The 19,458-nt window shown below is 37.3% G+C and overlaps 1 protein-coding gene across 8 annotated transcripts in view; it reads left to right on the top strand.

The window, feature by feature from the left end:
• ZFYVE26 (zinc finger FYVE-type containing 26) overlaps nucleotides 1-19,458 on the top strand; it is a 387,669-nt gene that overhangs the window by 352,706 nt on the left and 15,505 nt on the right. The gene's annotated exons all lie outside the window — the stretch shown is intronic.

Genomic DNA, 19,458 nt, shown 5'->3' with positions numbered 1-19,458 from the left:
TGGGAAAATGAGTGGTAGCAAGATGGTAAGTTTGGTTCAGTGCACAGTCTGCCACATGTATGCACAAATGGAGCAACAGCTCCTAGGTGAATACCGCCGTGTCAGATGTGAGCAAGTTGCCTTTCTGGTATCTCGCATTGGAGAGCTGGAGAAGCGCATTGCAACACTGAAATCACTGGATCACCTTGAGATGAGTCTCCTGCTCACTGTACAGGCAGTTGATGGCCTAGATGTGGAGGGTGGAGAGGTTAATCAGGATAGGTAGTTGGGTTAATGTAACTAGAGGGAGTAGTAGGGGCTCCCAGAAAAGGAAGGCCAGCCCTGTGTTTAAGTACCCAACATGTTTGCAAAAGTATGGGAAGATGTGCAGGTGGCAGACCCAGTGATGGCAACTCTAGATGTTACTGCAACTCCTAACAGCCGGGAGAGTAGCACATCTAGTAGTGGTGGGAAGGTAAATGCAGGAATGAAAAGACAATTGATAGTCATTGGAGATTCTATAGATTTGATTGTCGCCCGGATCTCTTCAACCGAATGGTTTGCTGTCTCCCTGGTACCAGGGTTCAGCATGTGCTGGACGGAGTGGACAAATTACTGGGAGGGGCTGGACAGGAACCAGTTGTCTTGGTCCATGTTGGAACCAATGACAATATAGATGGAAGATAGAAAAATCAGTTTAGGGAACTAGGTTTCAAGTTTCAAGAAAAGGACCTCGGAGGCTATAGTATCTGAAATATTGCTTGTGCCATGCGCAACACAGGAAATACAGAGGGAGCTCAGACAGCTAAACGCATGGCTTAAGTCATGGTGCAAAAATGAAGGGTTTGGGTTCATAGAGCACTGGGCTGACTTTTCATTGGGGTACAACCTGTATGCCAGAGATGGTTTGCACCTAAATGAAAGGAGGTCTGCTGTGCTAGGGGAAAGATTTAGGGGAATGGTGAAGGGTCATTTAAACTAGGAAAGAGGGGGGTGGGACAGTCAAATAAGGTGGCAGAAAGGTTAGTCAGGTCAGACACTAGTGGAGGGTGGATTGGGGATAGTTGGGGGGAGGATTATGGATAATTGTAAGGAGATTCGCTATGTTACAAACAAACATTGGATTGTGCAGTACTAGTTGTACTGAAAAACAAAATGATTTGGCAAACAATGATGGTAAAAGCAGCAATGGTTTAAAGAGCCTGTTCACCAATGCTAGAAGTCTAGCAAACAAGATAGGGGAGTTGGTAGCCTTAATGAGTGAGGAGAATTATGACTTCGTTGGTATTGCTCAATCTTGGCTGTGTTCTTCGCATGACTGGGCTGTCAATATTCCTGGAAATACTCTCTTTCGTAAAGACAGAGTCAAACGAAAGGGTGGTGGTTTATGTCTGTATGTGAGAAGTGATCTGAAAGTGAATGTGAAAGAAGAAATTGCAGATGGAACAAGCGATGAGGTTGAGGCATTATGGGTGGAGTTGAATGTGGGGTTGAATAACACACAATTAATTATTGGAGTCAGCTATAGGCCCCCAGTGCTAAGGAATTAATAGAAAATCAACTTCTAGCACAGAAAGAAAAAGCAGCAAAAAGTGGAAGTGTTTTAATGATGGGGGATTTCAACTATCTTGACAATGACTGGAGTAATGGCACTACAGGAACAGCAAAAGGGAGGAAATTTGTGAATTTAATACAAGATAATTTTATGGTACACTTGATAGAAGTCCAAACTAGAAATGATACTCTGCTGGACCTAGTTCTTTCTAACAATGCAGAGCTTTTAACAAATGTGAGTATCTGGGTAGCAGTGACCATAATATGGTTTCATTTAATGTAAGTTGTAAAACAGGAAAGATAAAAGCATTTAATTTTAAGAGAGCACATTCTCCATTATTAAGGGCAGCTCTCTGTGATTTGGATTGGGAGACAATATTTTCCTCAATGAACACAGAACAGAAATTGGAATGTTTCAGGTTCATTCTACAAAAGCACACTAAAAATATATTCCAATGGGTAATAAGTTTATGAGGCTAAAATTAAAAGCTATGTGGGTCACAGCTGATGGTAAATAGCCATAAGGAACAAGAAAAGGGCATTCCAAAAATATAAAAATGAAGGATCACTTTTATCATTTGAAAACTATAAAGAATATACCAAAAGATGTAAAAAGAAGATAAATGTGCAAAACTTCAAAATGAAAGACAGATTGCAAAGAAAAGTAAGGCAAACCCCAAAAGTTTTTAAAAATATATTAATAGCAAAAAGATAAGATCTGCGCATGTAGGCCCTCAAAGGTTGTCGCTGGGTTGGTAACTGGGGATAAAGACAAGGCAGATTTACTAAACACTTTTTTTAATTCTGTGTAGCAATGTCACTGCATTAAATGAGTCACAATGGCACAATTTATATGATTGAGAAACTGCTTGGAAAAATTAAGGTTGACAAAGCACTAGGACCTGATGGATTACATCTACGTGTCCTCAAAGAGCTGTGTTCGGTTATTTCAAAGCCATTATTTCTAATTTTTAGAGACACTTAAGTAACTAGCAAGGTACTGATGATATGGTGTAAGGCCAATGTGGTTCCTATCTTTAAAAAGGGAGCAAAGTCATTACCAGGTATCTTCAGACCGGTTACTTTAACGTCCATAGTTGAAAAGGTCCTAGAGAGTTTGATAAAGAACCACATAGAGGAGTTTCTGCTAGAAAAAATATTATAAGTGATAGTCAGCATGGCTTCAAGAAAGACAGAAGTTGCCAAACAAATTTACTCTTTTTATGAGGAAGTATGTAAACAGGTAGACAGTGAAGTAGCAGTTGATATAGTGTACCTGGATTTTGCTAAATCATTTGACACTGTCCCCCACAGACCGTTATTATGCAAGTTAGGGTCAACAGGTTTAGAAAAGTCAACCTGTAAATGGATAGAGAACTGGCCTAAACACCGCTCCCAGAGAGTTGTAATTATTGATTCATACTCTGAATGGTCTAAGGTTATTAGTGGTGTAGAGGGTTCAGTGTTGGGACCTTTACTGTTTAACATATTTATAAATGATATAGAGTTTGGGATTAAAAGTACCATTTCTGTGTTTGCAGATGACACCAAACTATGTAATGGAATTAAATCCATACAGGATGTCTATAATCTACAAGCAGATCATGATGTACTGTTTGATTGGGCAGCCAAGTGGCAAATGACATTTATTATAGATAAATGTAAAGTTATGCACTTGGGATCTAACAACATGCATGCTTCATACTGTCTAGGGGGAATACATTTGGGGGAGTCAGAAATGGAAAAGGATCTGGGGGTTCTGGTAGATCATAGACTTCTTACCAGTGTGCAATGCCAAGCTGCAAAATCTAAAGCTAGCAAAATACTTTCTTGTATTAAAAGAGGAATAGACTGCATAGATGGAGACATAATCCTGCCCCTGTACAAAGCATTGGTCAGACCACATCTGGAATATGCAGTTCAGTTTTAAGCACCAGTTCAAAAAAAGGACATTTTTGAATTAGAGAGAGTGCAGAAAAGGGCAACTAAATTAATAAAAGGAATTGAGGAGCTCAGCTATGAGGAGAGATTAGCTGAACTGAATCTATTGTCCCTTGAGAAGAGACGTTTAAGGGGGATATGATCATCTTTAATATTTAAACTCTCATATAGAAAACTCTCTTCCCTATTATTCACTTTGAGATCATTACAGAGAACAAGAGGCACTCTGCGTCTGGAGAAAAAGAAGTTTAAGCTCCGGATAAGGAAGGGATTCTTCACTGTAAGGTCTGTGAAAATGTGTAATCGGCTCCCTCAGGAAGTGGATTCAGCAACTACTATAGAATGCTTTAGGAAAAAGCTGGATGCTTTTCTAGAACAACAAAATATAACTGGGTATTAAGGCTTTAAAGTAAAAATAACAGTGACTGTTGATCCAGGAAACATCTGATTGCCTCATGGAATCAGGAAGGAATTTGTTGAAGCAAATTGTACCAGGGTTTTTTTTTGCCTTCCTCTGGACCAACTATGTCTTATAGGGTTTTATATCTGGGATATTTTTCCCCTAGTGGTTAAACTTGATTGACTTATGTTTTTTTCAACCTAACCTACTATGTAACTATGTAATGTAAATTTAGGGCCCTGGTCAGCACCAACCCCCACCAGACACCAGTACTCCAATCTAACACAGAAGTCTTCACCTATAGTATGCCCCTGCTCAGCTTCAGGAGACTGGTTGCTTCTTCCAGCACCCAGTTGCCCCCAGGACATACTGGGCAAGGGATGGTGTCTGGGAATGGGCTGGCAGCAAGCCAGGGGCCCACAGATAAGTAGTACCAAGATTCCAACAAGTCCAGAATAGAGAGCAGAGGTCATACACAGAATATCCGTCCACCAAACTAAGTACACAAGGGCAAAACACAAGCAGAGTCGGGGTCACAGGCAAACAGTAATATCAACAGTAATATCATTTCCTAACAGTAATATCAAAATTTTGCCGTATATTGTGTTCTCATGAAAGACTTATATTTCTTTATATTCTACAATATACCTAGACTGCATGCAATACTTGCAATTACAAGCGTACAGCTTTCCCTGAGGAAGCCCACGACCGTCAAAACACGTCGGGTATTCTTGCTGCGGGCAACAAAAACACCCCCTTCTTTTGCGTTGGTTCTTTGCGGTCCTGCCATCTATGATGACAATACGATAATAAGTAGTTGACCTATGTCTAGAAGTATTTTCATTGGTTGACAATTGGACCATGAAGATGTAGGTCCTGGTATAACAGCTCTGTACATTGATGATTGTTCTACTGTATTTTGGGAATTATACACAATACATTACACATTTTTGCCTTAAAAACCCCTTTCTGTTCATTTGTTCTTTATCTTTTCAAAATTATCAGGGTTGCCAAACATCCCATTTAAGGGCAACTTTACGCTATTTATGCACACCACTCCACCATTGTTTAAAACATTTTTCTCTTTTTGTTATGGTATTACTCAGTCTAGGCATTTTTCTTGTTTTGAAACATTTTGTTAGAATCATTATTATTTTCTTTGACCGATTGTTATTTCTGATATACCTGGTGCCCTTTTCATTGTTTGTTTTCTGAAATATTGTTTGTACTCATTTTCTTCCTGATATGTTTTCGATAAAAATGTTGAAATATTAGTAGGGGATCTGCTTGAAATGACTCCCTCTGGCCAGATCTATCAGGAAATCTGTATTCTATTATACAATGTTCTGCCAGTCCTCTGATCTGCCTGCCTTCTCCAATGGACAAGGCACCATCTTAGATTTCCTGGCCTCAGGTCCACTAAGAATTCTAAGATGGAGTTTAGTCTTTAGGCTAGTTTTCTATCTCCATTTACATTTTGAATTTTTTAAACCTATAAACCCTAACTTGCACATTAACTACGTGAGGGGGACTGTGTCAAATGCAATGAGCTCATTTGGACTGATGGCAAGTTATAGGAGATCTTTTCATAGCTGTGCAGCACATTTGCATTGGAACTTTCACTTTTCATCCAGGTTCTGGTGAATAGGATTTCCCTCCATTGTTTGCTTCTTAAAATCTCCAGTTTTTGAATTCCATTGAAGTAGCTGGGTGCCTGTTGTCTACTCCCTGTGTATGTTGCGTGCACTTTTTGCAACCACTGATTCCTGTTAAGGAGATATATAATCTGTTCAGTGTATTGTATTGTTCTCATTCCTGGAGAAGCAGCCCCAGCGCTGCAAAGCGGGTCAAATTAATAAAGGATACTCCTTCCTCCCTTTTATAAAAAAAACAATATTTTGATGTAGATTTTTTTGGGGGGAGAAAGTAACTATGCAGATGATGTTACATTGTTCTTTATGGATATATGTCATGTTTTATAAATTTTAATTGTTTTGTTTGGGTATAATAAAATTATTGATTTTAAAAATATTGATTTAGCCCTAGAAAGTCCCACTTCGGAATTCTCTTGTTCAAAAATGTATCTTTGCATAAAATCTCCCAACACTATCACTGTCCTAGTCTGTTCAGCCCTTGCTATCTGTGTAAGTACTTGATAATCTATCTTTTCTTTAGTACTGGGGGCCTATAGCAGACTCTAATAATTAACTGTGCATTATTCATCCCCAACTCTACCAATAATTTTTTTTTAACATTCACTTTCAGATCATCTCTAACATACAGACAGACACCACTACCTCCCTTTGAGGGACAGCTATTGACATGACTATGGACTTTGCAAAGCGCTGCATAATATGTTGGCGCTATATAAATTTTGTGTAATAATAATGATAATTGCTGCATTTCCTAGCAGTGCTTGTCATATCCTTTTGTTTTGCATGTCAATGTTTGTGTGTAACATCATAATTTTTTATCACACTTCTCGTGAGTCTCTTTTTCATATCTCTTTTTCAACAATCCCATCTGCCCATGGGGTTACTGTGTCCTGTGTGTCCTCTCTCTATACGACCAATTTGTGAAGGTTCCTCTTCTTCTTCTGTTGTTGCTCTCCAGTGAATATGTGTTCCTGCTGTGACCTCATGCATCCGTAGTGTCTCTTTTTATCTCTCATGACCCAATGTATTGTGTACCTGGTGTGGCTCGTACCTCTCTATTGATACTATGTATCTCCTGTAATCCTGTGCCTCGCCAGTGATACCGTATACCACCTGTGCCACTGAGTTCTCTATGATCTACCAAACTATTTTGTTCTTCCTGTGACTACAAATCACAGACTCCAAAATTACCTGCCAGCCTTGTATCACTTGTGTCAGCCTGTCTCATGTGCCTGAGGGTCATAACTTTAGAGTCACTTCTTTGTAGATTCATGACAGGTGTCCTTTTACCAAGATCGAAATATTTCTTTAGGGCTGTCTAAGGAGGCTGTGGATGCCTATGAGTGTAAAAATGTATTTAAACTCAAATATTTCACTGTAATGATAAAAAAATCTACAAGTGGAGTAGGTTTCAAATGACTGCCATATGTGCTGGCCCATCAAATTCCATCCAAGAGCTAACTGAGGCTGGTGTCCAAGAACCCTGAAATTATATTGCAGGATCTTCAGATAACTCTTGAAACAGTTAGTGTTACAGTAAAAAATGGTGTCAGGTTAATCCTACTTTACCTATCTACCTTTCTCTATCTTTCCTACCCATCGTGCTGCAGTAGAGATGATGCTTGGACACGAGACTACTATATATTTCTGTATATTTTAAGCATTCACAGCTTTTTGTGTCTCATTGATTTGCTATGGCCAATATTGTTTGATGTTATGCTTTCTTTTAGGAGAAGTGTAGCTTTTTAATGCTTTAAATAAATTGCAGATCCACATGGTCAGTATCTTTTGTTGCAGGTTGTTCCCAGGGCTCTGAGCATACTATTCCAACATTCTATGTCCAAATTGTTCCCAATTTCTTCTCTAATCCCAAATTCAAGAACATTAAAGCAAGGGTATTGCGATTCCTTCTTAACCCGAAATAAATCATCTTCTACCTTATCCTTTTTCTGATTACCAATACTTCAGGGATTTACTAAACTCTCATGAACTCATGGATATTTGGAGGAAGTTGCATACACTTCTTTGCAGATAGGGTTAAGGTGAGGTTGGACCTTCCTGATGTTTTTCTAAGATGCCATCCCCTGGAAGGTGAAGGTGAAGGAAAGAATGTAACAGAAACAAGAGGAGGGGTTTTCTGTGGCCAAAAAAAAATTAATTTCTATGATGCCAACCACATGGAATTTGTGAGTTAGATCATTAGTCTTACTAGACAAGTTTCTACTATTTCTACTTAGAATCAGGGTTTCCAGAAATATGTGTCTTATCTATGTAAGAGGTCTCAGGTCCCGATGTGTTTTGCCCTATGAGCTTCTTCAGGGGATTAAGAGAACCATGCAAAACACTAACATAAAGACATACAATAACAATTAATAACGTGTGTACAGTTATCAGTCAAGTTTAACAAATTCACGGTATCAATGCAGTATATCAAATTACCAGATCAAATAAAGGATCATGTTAAACTAATCTAACAAATTCTAATCTAATTTTCTAATCTATTTTTTTTTCTAATCTATTCAAATTCTAAAACTAATCTAACAGATCAGACTCATAGACTATTCGCACATAGGTATCTTTTCAAAGGTCAGAAGGAAAAAAAAATATATTTTTATATATTTATCTATATACACACATACATGTGCATGCATATCATGTTAAGATTTGTTTATTTTGCTAACTGTTTGTCCAATGTATATATTGCCTAATTGAAGACAGTACGCTACGAGGGGGTGCTGAGAAGCTCCTGGCTTTGCCCCCTTACAGATGAAATAGAAAAATAAGTGTGGGAGCATATGACAGCCTAATATCTTAGAATGTAACTGTGCAAATATCAGGTCTTTGCGATTCTTAAAACGATTTTGAAGCTGCACAGGACTTTTTGGCTAGGTTAGTGACTGAGGATGAAACCTGGCTCCCCATCTATGATCCTTAAACCAAGGAACAGTCAAAAGAATGGCGCCACAGCGGGTTCCCGTGGCAGAAGAAGTTCTGAACCCAGTCATCAGCAAAAAAAGTAATGGCGTCCGTTTTCTGAGTCAAAGATGGTATTCTGTTGGTGGACTACCTACCTCAGGGCTCTAGTATCACCGGACAGTATTACGCTAACCTCCTGGACCACCTGAAGGAGGCAATTAAGACGAAATGCCGTGGATGCCGTGGAGGATCCAAAGGGATCCTTTTTTTGCAGGACAATGCACCTGCGCACATGTGCAGGTGAACATGTTGTGGCTGCCATATTGAAAACCCTGGGTTTCCAATTGGTGCACCATACCCCCTACTCACCTGACCTGGCCCCTTCGGACTATTATCTGTTCCCAAATTTGAAGAAACACCTGAAGGAGCAACGTTTTGAGGAAATTTCTGACGTCAAGGATGCTGCCGAGAGCTGGTTTGCGGCCCAATCAAAGGACTTTTATTTGAACGGTCTAGAAAAGCTGCAACTATGCTGTACCAAGTGCATAAGTCTCAGAGGGGAATAGGTTGAATAAATGTGTTATTTCATAACTCTGGCTCTCTTCTTTCTGGGCAAAGCCAGGAACTTCTCAGCACCCCCTCGTAATGTTGGAAATAATTTAGTAGATATTTGATATATTATGATAAATAACACTAGTCAACCAACATTTTCTTGCCAAACAGATTAAAGTCATTTAGTCAGATTATGTTCGATGCACAGATTCCAAATGTGGTATTGGTTTTGCTAGATATGCTCTAGTTTTTGAAATAATGACCTCAATATTAACCCTATTAGAAAACTAATGAAACATGAAATATAGGCAAAATTAAACTAGATATGCCTACGTATACAAAATTTTTGAAATACTTAATGTCAATATATTTTATATTTAGTATATTTACAGAACTAATCACAAAGAAGTCATTGAAAAACTCCATTTGTATGATTTCCTTTATGCTGATGATGAGGACAATCACGTTGAAGTCTCCAGCAGTAGTCAGCCATAATCTGTGTCTGTCCCATGTGCCCTGATACCTTTCTTCTATCACTTTTAAATCTTGATTGAACCTCGTCCCTTGTTCCTCACTGAAATCGCCATGGTTTTCTGGAACTGCAAATGGCTATTGAGATAGTGTACTCATAGTGGCACCCACATTTTTAAAGTTTATGAGCAAGTTTTGTACCTGTTCTTCAAAATTTGCTGCTTTATGGTTACCCAAGGAGTTCTTGACAACCATGACATAGCTGTTCCAGGCAGAAGCTTCAGTAACAGTCATGTAACTTATGAAATTTGAATAATTTATTAGTTTCAGAATCTGGGGTCCATCAAAGATTCCTGCTTTTAATTTTTCAGTACTCAATCAAGGGAATCTACAAATGTATTTGAAGCAATCACCATCCTTGTTCAGAGCTCCAACAAATTGCCTCATTAATCCCAACTTTATGTGTAGTGGAGGGAGAATGTTTTTTTCTTCGTCAACCATTGGCTTGTTATTGATGTTCGCTTCACCTTTTTTCATGTTTTCCCTTGAAGGCCATGTCACTTTTTTCCAGTGATCCTGCTTTGCTCTACTATCCCACAAGCAGATGAAACATGGGTATTATTATTAACATTAAACAGGATTTATATAGCGCCAACATATTACGCAGCGCTGTACATTAAATAGGGATTGCAAATGACAGACTAATACAGGCAGTGATACAGGAGGGGAGGACCCTGCCCCGAAGAGCTTACAATCTACTAGAACTTACAATGGGTACTTTGTGTATCCACTTTGTTGTCCCAGTAGGAAGTTCACCATTTTTAAACCAACATATATGGACCATTGGTGTTCATGATAGCAAAGCTTTTGTTAGACCATTTTGATATTTTCATATTCTTTAAGTTTTGTTGAGTTACCAATTGGAATTGATGCATAAAAGTATGCAGTAACACAGTTTTCAAATTTCAAGTGTAACTGTCTATGAAAAGCCGCCAGTCTTCTGCTCGGTATTATTGTAATCTAATATGGGCTAGTAGTCCAGGGATGTTACAACAGTACATAAAGTCTCCATCTTCACTGAAATATGGTAGGAGTGTCACCTCTCTAGTCCTTTAAACCATTATTTTAACTTTTGATCTCAGACAGTTCTTTTCTTTTAGCCTGGATGCTAAAAGTTCAGATGCTTGTTTTGACAGACTTAGGTCACGTATTAAATCATTGAGCTCTTCTTGGGAGAACTGCTGGTTTGATGTAACATTTCCTTCATATTTTCATCCACTGCTAACTCCTGGATTACACTCCATACCCTGTATATCCTACATGTTGGATACAGGAATATCAGAGAGTGTGCCTAACACTGGTATGGGAACATCAGCACCATGCGGCACATGTCTTACTGATTCCAAATCAGGGTACTCCCACTTGTGTTCTTTTAACGATTAAAACCTTTTACATTTAGAGTACATTTAGAAAACCTTTCATTATCATGATTAGGCTCTCGCCATACCATTTTTCCACTGATGTAGACACTGTACACATGTTTTGCATACCATATGGGGAGACCAATACTTATCTTGGTCCTCCAGTTTAATACTAAAATATGCAAGATATGCTTGTTTCACAAATTCTTTAATGTTTCTTCTCTGTTTTGCTGGGAGAATTCACCACAAACGTAGTATATTACATTGGGGTAATTTAAACAACTTCTTCTTTGGGAAGAACTCATATTTCTGTAAAAAAAACGAAAATGTATGAATAAAAAGTAGGCAAATGAAAGTTTCATGAAAATAATGCTACATTTAATTTCTAAAATGCAAAACATTGGTGTAAATGAAGATAATATTATGCTGTGTTAAAATTTGTTGTTGGTAAAATTGTCTATTCCGATTCCTGTATCACAAGAACTAGAGCCAATTCAATGAAACTGATGTAAATTGTGGATTCAGCAGACCTGAAATACACTAAATTTATTGAAGCTGTGTAATAGATAAATAAGTGAACAAACATAGGCCTGCAATTGTAAATTAATGTAAGACAGAGATATGCCTAATGATAGAATAGCATTCAAATGATAGCTATAAAAAATTGTGATTCACATACTGGGTAGAGGTAGGTAGAGTAAACTAAATGTTCACATAAAATGGGAAAATCTTGATGTCATCAATCTCTCCTACAAACTATCTCCTTTGGAAATACAAATACTAAAATATATATCCTGACAAATTTGAAATGATAAAGGACATTACCTTTTTGCAGGGAAACTATTAATAAAAACTAATTTCTAACCAACCTCCTCCAATACCTCCTATTTTCAAAACCTATAAGGCCCAGGACTTTAAGGTCCTGAAGGATGTTTTCAAATTATTATGTGAAAATGAACCTGAAACAACATTGGAAGCTCAAACTTTGAAGACAATAGACCCAGGTAAACTTAATGCTGACCTCTAAAGTAGAAGACCTAATTCTAAATTTTTCCCACAATTATCTTTAAACCCCCACATCCAAACCTTTGTGGATGTGGTGAATGAATATATCCTAAAAACAAATTTTGATTGTATAAAGTCTGGGAGTAACTTCACTCCACAATAGGCGAAAGCCATACGAAAATTGAGGAAGTACAGAAATATAACAATAAAGCCATCAGATAAAGGCGGTAATGTGGTAGTTCTGGACACACCACACTATAAATCTATATGCCTGAAATAATAGGAAAATCATGAATAGTACAAACCAATACAACATAAAATCTTCAATTTTTAGGATGAATTCCACTCTATTATTGGGCAAGCTAACTCTTCAGGAATTATTGATAAAGCCACCAAGGGCTTTCCTATACTCAAATATCCCACTATCCCAATGTTCTATGCACTACCCAAAGTGCATACAAATGAACCAACAGGCCAACCCACTCGGTTTTCTCGTCTGAATGACGTATTAGGGTTTCAAAACCTTTTAAAATTTGGTTAGGATGCTTTTCCCCTCTTTTTTCCCCACATCTATTTATACCCATTAGTTGTGTTTTATACTATTACATTTTACTATACTATTACTATTACATCACTAGTATCCCTAATTGCTAATATTATCTACCTTTCAATAATGGGTATATCAAATCATTACTTATAGCTACCCTATTCATTCATTATCACCTGTTTTTGCTCAAATATTTTAATCCTCTCTGTCAAAAGCCATCCTCAAAGCACACTCATCTATGACAATTTAACAACAGTCACACATCACTGTAACCCATTTCCACTCTTTATAAATTCCCTTTTTCACTCTCGCCTTCCCTTGCATTCAGTTTTCCCCTTCAATTCCTGTACATTTTTGGCACATACGCAGTGCCATCACATGAGGACACTGAAGCCCAGCCTATATTAGATGGCAGCTGCCTCCACTTCTTATCAAGATAGGTTTGGATCCCTTGGGATCATTATTTTCATATCCTTTCTTCCAGGAGCAATTCTGATACAAACGAAATATACTCACCCACTACTACCCAGGTGGGTTTGATTCAACCCTTTACAAAAAAATCACATATGTTAAAGAGGAGGAAAACTCAAAACTTGCTCAAATTTAAAAAAAAAATAATATCTTCAATCCCGCAGAGCAGTCAATCGGTCCAGAGGTCTCTTCCATCGGGTCCCGCATCGTCCTGATATCCACCTTCGGGCCAGCGGGCCAGGCGCTGCCATCCTTGCCTCTTCTTTCGAGTTGTTCTTCTTACATCACCCGATGCAGGCGCAGGATCGGGTGACAAAGACAGGGAAAAACAACTTTTTTTCCCTTTTGACAAAAGGGCTCCTTCTGAGCATGCCTGAGATGCTCTGGCATGCACAGAAGGAGCACCCAAGAGCCTCTTGGGATGCATGACGGAGGTATTCCGGGAGGCTCTGCGCTCCCTTTCATCGCCTAGGTGATCGAAAATTAGGGGGCGGTGCTACATTCTTTTTTTTTTTTTTTTTTTTTTAAGGGTGTTGCACTTGCAAAAAACAAACAAAATGTTTACCCTAATAAAAGGGTTGTCTACTCATTAATGTAAAGTGAAGATTCTGAGTTTAGGTATGCTTTAAGTACTTTGATTCTACCATTAACTCTTTAGACATCTAGATATCATACCTGTTTTTAACTTATCCTTATATTTATTACAATTAAGTACATTATTACCCATGTATTTTTTCACTTATCCATTACTCCTTTAGATTTCCCTGGTTTTCTTCCTAACTTCATTCAATGTTTATTTCACCCTACCTTCCTCTACCCAGTACATGAATTCCATTTTTATATAGCTATCATTTGAATGCTATTACATCATTAGGCATATCTCTGTATTACTTACCTTCATACACAATCGCCAGCCTATGTTTGCTCACCTATCTATAACATATATTAAATTTTTTCCAACCTTAGCGTACTCTATCTTCAATTAATTAATATATCCATTGGACAAACCTTTAGCAAAATACACAAATCTTAACATAATATGCATGCACATGTGTGTATATATATATTTTTTTTTTTTTGCACATGCATATGTGTATAATATGTGTATATATATATATATATATATATATATATATATATATATATATTTGTTTTTTTTTTTTTACTTTTCCTCCTGACCTTTGAAAAGATACCTATGTGCTAATAGTCTGTGAGTCTGATCTGTTAATTTGTTAGATTAGTTTAACTTGATACTTTATTTGATCTGTTAATTTGATATACTGCATTGATACTGTCAATTGAATTTGTTAACCTTGACCAATAACTGTACACACTTTATTGTTATTGTATGTCTTTATGTTAGTGTTTTGGGTGGTTCTCTTAGTCCCCGAAGGAAGCCCATAGGGTGAAACGCATCAGGACCTGAGCCCTCTTACATAGATTAGACACATAGAAACTGATTCTAAGTGGAAATAGGAACTCTGATTCTAGAGTGAGAATATAATGAACACCTGCATCATATTGTAATGTTTACAAAACTTTTTTTCTATAAAAAGTTTTTGGCCACAGAAAACCATTTCTCTTGTTTCTGTTACATTCTACATTTGCAACTATATCCACTTTTCAACACCTCATAACTCTAGGATTGATCATATTTGTGGTCATAAAAATTTTCTTCACACTGTTACTGTTATCAGAATCCTAACTCTCCCCGGGTCTAATCTTGATCTAGTTCTAATTTCCTGCCTTTCTCTTACCTATTCAGAAATCCCCTGGTTGGCACCTCATAATGTTTGTCTTGTGAAATTATGGAAACCTTACAATCGCTCACAACTGAAATCATTCAGTTTTATTCACACTTTGCCCCATCACCTGCAGGGACTGTGAGGCAGAGACTTGCCTTAGAAAAGTATCTTGACAAATAATGTAAACACACAAAAAAAATTAAAGCTGTGAAGGAGCAACTAAATGCTTGCTTTGTTGGTCCCAATCGAAATTTTATGTAGTGGTAGGAATAAACCAGATAGTATGTTGCAAAAAGGAAAGACGCAGTGAGGGCTTTTTTAGGCTTGCAATTTAGGTTATATTTGCTCTAAATTTGTTTTTAATATGGTCATGCTATGATTATTGTATATTGTACACTGATATTTATTAACCTAATGTAACTTTCTACACTATTCTATTGACCAGTGAAAGTCTCTAATGGAATCCCCTGAGGAAGCCTATCAGCGAAACATGTCACGTAATATTGTTAATGTTACTAGGGCTGGCTTAAAACTAGTTTTGCCTTTGTTTCTCTTTCCCTTCTGCTAACATAGTATGTTGGCTAACAACCTGTGAAGACTGCCTAAAACGTTTACCCCAATATCTATTAAAACTAGCCACCATATACTTGCAAGCATGCCCCAGGAGATACTCAATAAATTTAATCTCAGTTGACATCTTCAGTCTGAAGCTGAAATCTTTTTTTCATGACATAACATTTTCATGCATTACTACTTCATTATTAGTCGTGGAAACATAAATTACTCTTCCGGAAATAGCTCTGGCTATTAAGCCACTTAAGACCAATAAGAAGCTGGAACTAGATATCTGTTTGGTCCTATTTTAAAAACATTTCTTAGATGTTTTATCCTCACATAATTCTTTCTAACACAACATTTTGTTCTCGCCAGAGAGCTGCCACAGTCATGTTACAGCAGTCAAACACTAATCCTCACTTATGGGCCACCTTTTGACCTGTTTCTCTCTTAAATATGGATATTAAAAAACTTTCCAAGGTCCCTTTATACCTGTGGCTGGGGCCTAGGCTTGCTGTTCATGGGAACTTCGACTTTGGGCCTCCGTACCCAAGAATCAGGCGGGAGACAACATCCAACTCCTAGATCTTGCCCAAAAGTGTTTCCTTTCTACAATGCATATTCTTACCCTTTCGTGGTAATACTAACCCTCTCCTAAAATACGACTTGAGATGCCTCTCTATCTTAGCTTTTTTATTCTAGTTCTTGAACTCCTGGCAACTACCATTTGCTCCATCACCAATATTAAAAGGAGGTTGCTGTTGTTCATCATGAAATTTTTACCGCATATCATGAAATCTTTACCACATACGGCGCTTACAAATGGTTTTTCCTATATTTCTACATTCATAGATTTCTCCAGCCCTCATGTTAACAGAACTAGATTTCTCCAGCCCTCATGTTAACAGAACTAGATTGAAAACCTGTAACGTATTTATTTATGCAGAGTTTTACAAAGTCCATAGTCATATCACTAACTGTCCCTTGAAGGGGTTCACAATCCAATGTCCCTATCATAGTCATAGTCATATATAATTAACACAGTCTACGGCCAGTTAACATAACTCTATGTTTTTGAGAGGAAAGCGGAGTGCCCCGAGGAAGTACACACCAACACAAAAGAACATACTAACTCCTTGCAGCTAGTTACCTGTCTGAGATTCGAACCTGGGATCAGCATAATGGATCAGATAGTGTTCAGCTGTTAAGCCAGAATGTTATATTCAAATTGCAGAAAAATTAGGGTGTTAGTACTGTAGAAATCATGCCGAGTATGCAGCAGCGTGGATAGTAGCAAGAGCACAGCCAACTCAACAGCTGAACATTATGCGATCCAATACACTGGATGAATGATTGAACATATATCTGGACACTACAGCTCCAACATATAAATTAGACTTACACTTATTTGGTTCCTTTTACAACCAATAGTAGCATTTCCTAGCTGAGACTTCACCATAAGTTAATAGACATAGCTAACTGGTAATCCTAATACCATGCAATTCGTATACAATATTGTACCCCTGAAGAAGCCTAACCATGGCGAAACGCATCAGGTTGTATGCAACCAATACGGTCATCAATACTTTTCTATTGCTAGTGCATATTTGTATAGTATGCAATTTCCCAGTTTTGTGAGAACAAAAAAACACAGAGGATAAATCTAAGATAAATTGATCTAAGATAAATTGTCCAAAGGACAACTTGATGTGCATAATAATTATGAATGAATCTAAACTATATCTATACATAATAATTTTTTTCTGCAACCTTGAGCCTCAAACCTCTTTCTTTCTTCTTCACAATATTTTTGGACATTGTTCTTATCCCTAGACCTATCCTGTGCATGGAGCAGCATAATATATCAACCGCTATTTCCAGTTTTACTAGACCTAGGTTAGCAGGGCTGTCCTCTACAAATGTGGATCTTCCAGAGGCCTGGGACCCCTAAATATACATAACTATTACAAGGCTTACCAAACAGCCCAGCTAGCCCCTCTCCATGCCAATACAGAGTTGCCTTTGTGGATCCATTTCAATATACTAAAATCCTCATACATCTCCATTTTTACATGACATGGACCCTGCCACATTACATCCCCTCTTTAATGACTCTACTTTACATCACATGAATTCTGGGATTCTGTTGCATATATTTGCTCTCCCTTGGGATTTTACACTGTCCTCTTTCTGTCCCAGCCAATGCATTTTGCTCCTGGTATACTGAAATATGCCGACAATCTCTTTACTTCAGGGGGTAGTTTAATAAATTCCATTTCTCCAAAAAAACATAGAAACTTTCTTATTTGAATTTTTTTTCAACAAAACTGATATTTTAGGGCATGTGTCTAAACAACTCCCACTTAATTGGACTAATTTCTGTAAAAAGACTTTTCCCTTGAGTTGTCAGATTGGACATCAATTTGTTCCAGTGTTGGTAACTGCTCTCATAACACTAAGGAAATACCTTAAAGTTCTGTTTTCTATAGATTCTGATTTCTTTTTATCTGGTGGTAATTGAAAGCATAATTTAAGGCAACCTATATGAATGTTGAAGCATAGTGATTGTAATGTAATTGTAATTGTAATTCTGCATTGAAATGCTGTCTAAGGCCTGCCATAAAATAGATTAGCAAAGAACACTATCTGAGTTTATAATAGGCAGAATTTAACAAAATTACTGAAGCCCCCAGTGGGACTTATATGAGGGTAAATTTGTCCACCTGTGTATGCTGAAATAAAATCTAAATACTTAAATCAAAATAAACAAGCCTTAAAACAGACACTATAAATAACACCCACATAAACATGTAGTATTCTTACAAATACTAGCTGGAAATTATTTGTTCACAGAAAATAAAAACTACTTGTAGAAAAGAAGAAAGGAAGCAGAACAGAGGTTTTTTACAGTGGCACTCAGAAAATATATTATCCTAAATAAAAGGATTGTTTTGGTAATCTTTATTCTATTCCAAAGAGATTGATTAAAAACTTGTACAAAACATTAAAATAAGTGTATATGGCTGCACATATAACAAGGTACACCTTTATCTCAATAAGTCTGAATGGTACTTAAATGGTATAAAAATATGTCTCCCTTTCCGAAGCATTTCGCCCTTTTGTTGGGCTTCCTCAGAGGATACGGAGAATAATATGACGCACTCTAAGAAGATATTGTATATACATTAACTATTTAAGCATACTAATTTAGGTCAGAAAAATATATAATGTAAAAACGCATTTACTAATACATTATAGATGTCATCACAAATCAAGATACATAACATCATGAGCAATATACCTAAGAATATGGTTTCCAGAAGAAAGTGTTTGTAAAAAACACACTTACAGTGGAGACATGGAGTTATAGCTGCTTGGGCTGAAATGCGAACTTAGATTTTCCAATGTGTACTTTAAAATCAAATATGGTCCATTTCAATGGAAAGAATACCCTATAAGAGAATATTTTTTTAGTGGCTGACATCTACTGTATATAAGGATGAAGGACTTATGGGACGTATATAAGGATGACTGTTAAGTTGACACTTGCTTGTAAGCGTTCCCAGGTGGGGAATTAGATATAATATGCCAAATATATTTCAAAGCATGTTGGGTATAGTAGAAGACTGATAAAAGGACCTAAAGAGTGAGTCAAAGCATTATCAGAATGGTTCCACACTGATAGATCCCTTTCCCTTCACAGATATAGTCTTTACATATTAGGTGATTTTTCAAGACATATTAGGTAAATTTGGAGGACTGATAGCATAGCCTGGAAGTAAATGAAAACTGCTTTCAGACAGGTTTAAATAACCGTAGGTCCCTTTCCCCCACAAAATAAAGTACTTTTATATTGTTGTAGTCTCATTGGGTACTTACTAGTGTTGGTCGAATAGCTCACTATTCGATTCGACAGCTATTCGAATAGTGAGAAATTCTCCGGTTGGTCAAATGCCGTATTTGAACACCATTGAAGTCAATGGTGCGAGAATTTGTTTTTTTTAAGGGTCTTTTAAGGGCTAAAAGAGCAATCAGATTGCTCTCGTAGCCCTTTACTAGTTGAGTATGTGTTGATGGAGAGAGTTTCTGTTTAAGCTTCTGCCCTTCTTCCTGGATACGGATCTTTACAAAAGTATTCTGATTAACCCCCTTAGCGGTCTAATTCCGTCCAAATTTCAATGCAAAATGCATTGTAGGCTATAATTTTTAGGCATAACTCCACATAATATGTCCAAAAGTTAATAAA

The sequence above is a fragment of the Pyxicephalus adspersus genome, chromosome 12 (genome assembly GCF_032062135.1).
Source record: "Pyxicephalus adspersus chromosome 12, UCB_Pads_2.0, whole genome shotgun sequence".
NCBI classification, from domain to species: Eukaryota; Metazoa; Chordata; class Amphibia; order Anura; family Pyxicephalidae; genus Pyxicephalus; species Pyxicephalus adspersus.
Note: the sequence above shows the minus strand (reverse complement) of the source record. Positions and strands in the feature narration are given on the sequence as shown.